The sequence below is a fragment of a genome, mitochondrion (assembly GCF_042453785.1).
Source record: "Malus x domestica mitochondrion, complete genome".
NCBI classification, from domain to species: domain Eukaryota; kingdom Viridiplantae; phylum Streptophyta; class Magnoliopsida; order Rosales; family Rosaceae; genus Malus; species Malus domestica.
Window position 1 is genome coordinate 84,331 of NC_018554.1, and position 5,670 is coordinate 90,000.

Below are 5,670 nucleotides of genomic sequence, written 5' to 3' on the forward strand. Positions count from 1 at the left end.
AAACCCAGACGCCAAAGGGATATTTAACTACGGAATAATACATTTCACAAAACGGCATTATCATTGCTTAAATCGAACGGGATAATATCGAGAATTCCCCCACCTACTTTTCCATGAAATGAGAATCCACCCGTAGACTCTATTTGGGCATTCCTTAAACAAGCGGCCTACCACCGACTTGCTATCACCTATCTTCCCCTCCTCCTACTAAGGCAGACACTGAGCCCAAGGAACACGCTTTCTCAAGCGTGGTCCGCCCACTCTTACCCCGGGTGCTAGCGCTTTCGCGCTAGGAGCATGACGAACCCCTCCTGTGGTATATCCGCCGCTCCTAAGTGCGCTTTCCCGGTAGTAGTCTCCCAACTCTGGACAAACAGTATCCTGTCGTCGTCACCTGCGAGTCCCTAGGAGCAAAGGTTCCCCGCGTTAGCCATTAACTTCACTCTCTTTGTGACTCCTCGATCAACCAACCTGTCTATATGTATCTATTCGACCTACCGAAATTCTGTCGCCAGTTCTACTGCCTTGACTTTTCGAAGTATTCAAGCAAGACAAACCTCAGAGTACGCCGCGCACGGAGACCGGCCTATAGCTTTCACCGAAGATTGTGCTTGTACGGGTCTCTTACTCGTCCATTCATCTGGAGCATACGGGCATTCCAAGAAGCACCTTTCCCTTATAAGCCATTCTCGTGCTTAGAAGCTGGCATGGAAGGAGTTTTATGTACTCCCCTATCCCTTGTTGATCTCATCGATTTGTTAATAACATAGAATATAGAAGTTTTGGATATCTCCGTATATAGGATCCGTGCCGTCGTGAGATATTAAAAGATTTTCCACCAATGCATTTTTCTCTTCAATTGTTCCTCGAAAGAGTGCACCGTCTGTCTCTAATGCGAATTCAGAAAACGAGATAACATAGTAGTTCCTGCCCACAGAGTCCTCTCCCTTAACAGGCTGGACTGGTCCACAGGAATCACCGCTAGCGGCTACAGTTAAACCACCTGCCTCCTTCGACTGGAGATCAATAGCGGCGGCCAAATCGATAGTCCTTGAGGGGATCTCTTACTTCATTGGAACGGGAACTGACACAAAACTATGGATAGACCCCTGGTTGAACGGCTCACCGTTGATCCACCGGCCGTCTAGGTCCCACCCGGCCGCAGTGGAAAGGTTTCAGTCAGTTAGCTCAATCATAAATAGATAAACCGACGAGTGGGATAGGAACCTGATTCTCCACCGATGGACTTTACCTGAAAATAAGGTATCGAGACCTACTGACATAGATTAAGCAGCTACTAGATCCCCCGTCTTGTCGAAGAATCAAATACTTCGTTCTCATCGATTGGGATTGACTGTCTTCTTTACTTCGACAGATGTGGTCAACCCCAGCTTGCTTATCTACGGCTGCCATATTCCGTGTAACTTAATGAATTTGATCTAATCCAATAAGCCCGTAAGCGCCGGGACAATATAATTATAATATCCTATAAAGGTGAATATTCAATATACAATTATTTGAGACTCCCCAAGGGGAACGGGATCATGCAATAAAAGATTACTATCAATTAAGCTGGTACAGCCACTACGTCTATTGTAGTACTACTTTCGCTGCTCTTCTACTCCCTGGCACTCGTGTCGCCATAACCCCCCGCGGCATTTCCATGACCAACTAGAAATAACCAGCAAAACCCATTCTGAATGGAACCAAACCAACCGGAACCTCCAACTCTCTTCTTTGAGGATAGCTCCCTTCTTCTATTCCGGACGGGGTTTATTATATTTATTATATTAATTAATAAGAAATGGAGTCTCACTCAATATTCAAAGGATCTTTCATTGATCAGAAGGTGTTGTTTCTTTCCACCCCGTTTAGAAGCACTTCATAGTTTGTTTGTTATTCGGAACTCCATTCTAAGGATGTAGCTGCTGAATATCCAATAGTTGACTTAAGAAAAGTTCTCGGACATTATTTTCAAAGAGAAAGTTTGAGCTATTTTTTAAGAGTAGAGTGGGTTGAGTTGGGAAGCGTCTTTCTTGAGCTTAGCAAGCGGAAGGGGTTTCATCGGAGAGCAAACTCCCGAGATATTAGTGGCTTGATGAACTATCCCATTTATGAAGATTTTTATTTTCGTATGAAACAGATCCGCTGGTCCGAATCAATAGAATCAGGAGTTGTTCGGATGATTGCCCCTGCTGGGAATCGATTCATGCCAAACGGGACTTCTTCACTTGTCAGTCGCCCGGGGCGCTTCTTGTTTTATTTTCTTGATCCCCTTGTATGATGGTCTCGAACCTGCTGAATTAGCATGCGTTGACCACTTTATCTTGATAGGGGCATTTTTTACCTTTCTTCAACCCGGGGCGCAGCTAGAAAAAGAAACCAGATGGTTAGAAGTAAAGGCCGAACGTAGGTGCTACACCGAGATTTAATAGCATACCATACATTATATTATGGTAATCGCGAGAATCCCTAGGTTTCAGTCCTAAGCTCCAGCCTTTGTGGATCTAGTAGGGGCTTCCGTCCCGTCCCGAACGGATGAGATAATCGAAGTCTTTTCCCGCGTCAGCGGGAGGATGTTAGTGGTCAAAGATCTCAGAGTTTGAAACTGACACACTATAAACCTAAAAATAAAAGTGATCCTCAATCTTTTTATTGCTGGGGACACGGATTAGTCTTCAATAATTGGTTAATCACAGCGAGCGGCTCTCTGGCCATTATCAGACTAAACCAACCAGATGTCTTCGCAAGCAAAAGAGGAGTTGCCGCTATTTCTGTCCACCAGTTACCAGGGTATCTATCTATACTGAATACTCATACTCGATTCTTAACCGATGCCGCGGGGCAGACGAAGAATGATTGTATATAATCAAATTCGAGAAAGAATCTCTGCTCCCTCTTCCCTGCGTATGCTCCCTTCTTCACCGCCGCCCGTTCTTTCTTCACCGACACGCAAGGAGTCCCACTCTGCAAGGATAGTCGTGGTTAGAATCACAAGCACATAATATAGCTAAAATCACGAGTATAATCATAGCTAAAAAGGCTCGCCCTTCTGTTGGAGCAGCCGCTCCCCGAGTCGCGGAGATATCGTATTTCTGAATAGTTACCTCGTTCCATTCACCACAAGGCACCCGTCTTCCTAACTTCATCAATCTTGTCCCTCCGAAGCCTTGCTCTATCAAAACGATTGCTAGAAGAGTCGATCACTAAACCCCATAACATAGGTGGCTTAATAACCTTTGCATAGAGCCGCACTTGAAAGAAAGGATACATCTGAGCTAATTTTATTGAAATTCTTGTGCGTATCGCGATGCTCCTTGCTTTTGCCGAGGGGTTCGTCTTGGCTTTGTCTGGTAAGTTGCGATGGCTTCAGGACACATTCTTTCGAAGAAAATGACATGGATAACTAGGGAACCACTACAATAGGAAATAACGGATCTATTCACTTAAGTTGAAAAAGCTGCTTTATGGATATCTACCTAGGGAAGGTCGAAAGCTGAAGGAAGTCTAAAATAAATAAGATCGTGCTTCGTCTTCGTTTACGACACCGGCAATAGGATAGTCTCGTCGAGTATGAAATGAATAGTAGCAACCAACGGTGTGAAAGCGTCCGTTAACTAATAGGTATAGGTAGGTGTAATATGTTATAGCTGGCAGCTCCGGAGCTGTAGCAAAAGGCTTATTGCTTATCAAATAAAGTGATTGAACTATCTTACTTGGGCGGATGGGTAGAAAGAGGCGTCTTACGACACCCCTGTTAAGGGAGAAACTTTCCTATGTAGAATGTTGCACATCAGAAGAATCCGAGCGCTTGCTAGTAGTTTAATTGGCACGTTTTAGACATCAGAACAAGAAATCTCGTGATTGATGGTTGGTCTTTCTCTCGATAAAAGGCAACGCATAGACTGTGGTACTAGTCAAGCATGAAAAATKCAATCGTTATAAAGTGGCTCTGAACAATTCAGATTGTGTTGACCGTATAAGGAAAAATTAAGTAAAGAAAGAAGACTAAGCTAGTCCGCTTGTGTATGTTTATGTCAGTCCCTTGATCTATCATGAATCGCGAATGAAGATGTACCCCGGTAATTGAAGAGCCGCCTTTCTCTTTCTTTTAGTTCCGACAGCTCTAGAAGAGGGTCTTGGGTTTAATTCGAGGTGGTTGGTAGTTGTGACAAATCTAGATTGAGCCTCTGTTCCTTTTTGGTGTCTCAAAATTACATACATAAAGGTGTCCGTCATGGCTAAACAGAAAAAGGAGAGAGAGTGCTTCTATCATCACATCATTAGCAAGAAATGGGCGTTGGAACAAGTCTTCCTTGAATTCTCAGTTAGAGCATCCTCCTTTTCTGCAACAGCGGGAAAGCGGGTGAATTCGCCTTGGCGAACTTAAAACAAAAAATACATCGAGATGAAAATAGTTCAGTTCCGTCTTAGGTTGTACCTTATACGGGCTAGTCTGTCACTACCAAAGTTATAGTCAAGATTGGGCGGAGGATCAAAGATCCCCGGGTTCGAACATTGTCTTTTCCATCTTAGGTGGGTATAGAAGCTGCTGATGATGAAGAAAAACTCTCAATCCTGGTTCGAGGCTATGCTGCTTATAAGCTCTCCTCACTTTCACGGCAAGAAGGCCATAGCAGCGTTTGGGGCTGCACAGGATCTTTAAAGTAGGTTCGACCGCATGCTACAGAGGAACGACAGACGGATCAGAGCAACGGATAAGCTAATACGAAAATAATGTATATAAATAGGGCGCCCAATACATTAGAAACTCATTGCCCATGGATAAAGAAAAAAAAAATTACTGTAATAGTGGATTCGGAATTGTGTAACCTCCCATTGCTCTATCTACGATAGCACGCAGCCGATAATGAAGACAGATATATAGAAAGTGTGCAGTGAGATTTGTTAAACTAATCATGCCCTTACGCCTACCGTCGTAGAAGCTGTTCCTAGGAAAGATTATGGTTCTAGCGTTCTGATTGAATCCCCCTAGAGAGGGGCCGGGCAAATGATAATGAGGCTGGCCCTTCGGTTGTACACGACTTCCCAAAAAGGTATAGTGGTTTCCCTGACTTGGAAGATTGGGACTTTGACCCCTACTGGCCGAAAGAGCCACGATGGGATTGGCAAAGGTCGGGCAGCGGGTGTCGCCGACCGGACTTCAATCTGGAATTTGATTGGCCCGACCCGCCGCACTGGGATTGGGGAGACTTGGATCTAGGCGAGCTCCTTTCTTATTCAATAAAAAAGAAGCCTCGCCTGGATACCCCGGTTTTTCCGGGACCGGCGGAATCGTCGGCGCGGAAGTCCACTTCTAGGCACTAGCTTCTACGGGGGGAGGACAKGCGACCGACCCGCTGGTCAAAGGTTCTAAAAGAATGCGCTTCCTTTAATGAAAAGCAGCTGATCGGTAATTAATGTGCGCTCCTGTGGGAGTCGAACCCACCACATAGGCTTTTTCCTTGTTCTACCGAGATGAACTAAAGAGCGTGAGGAAGATTGGATTACTTATTATTAACCGCAAAGCTTTCCACGAGGAGCCCCAAAAAGTCACAAAAATTTCAGAATTAGGGGTATACGAAATCGTGTTTTACATGGCTGAGTGGAGGGTAACTCTGCTGACCGAAGYTGGCGTAAGTCCCTCCAAAGAGGGACTGKAACCGCTCC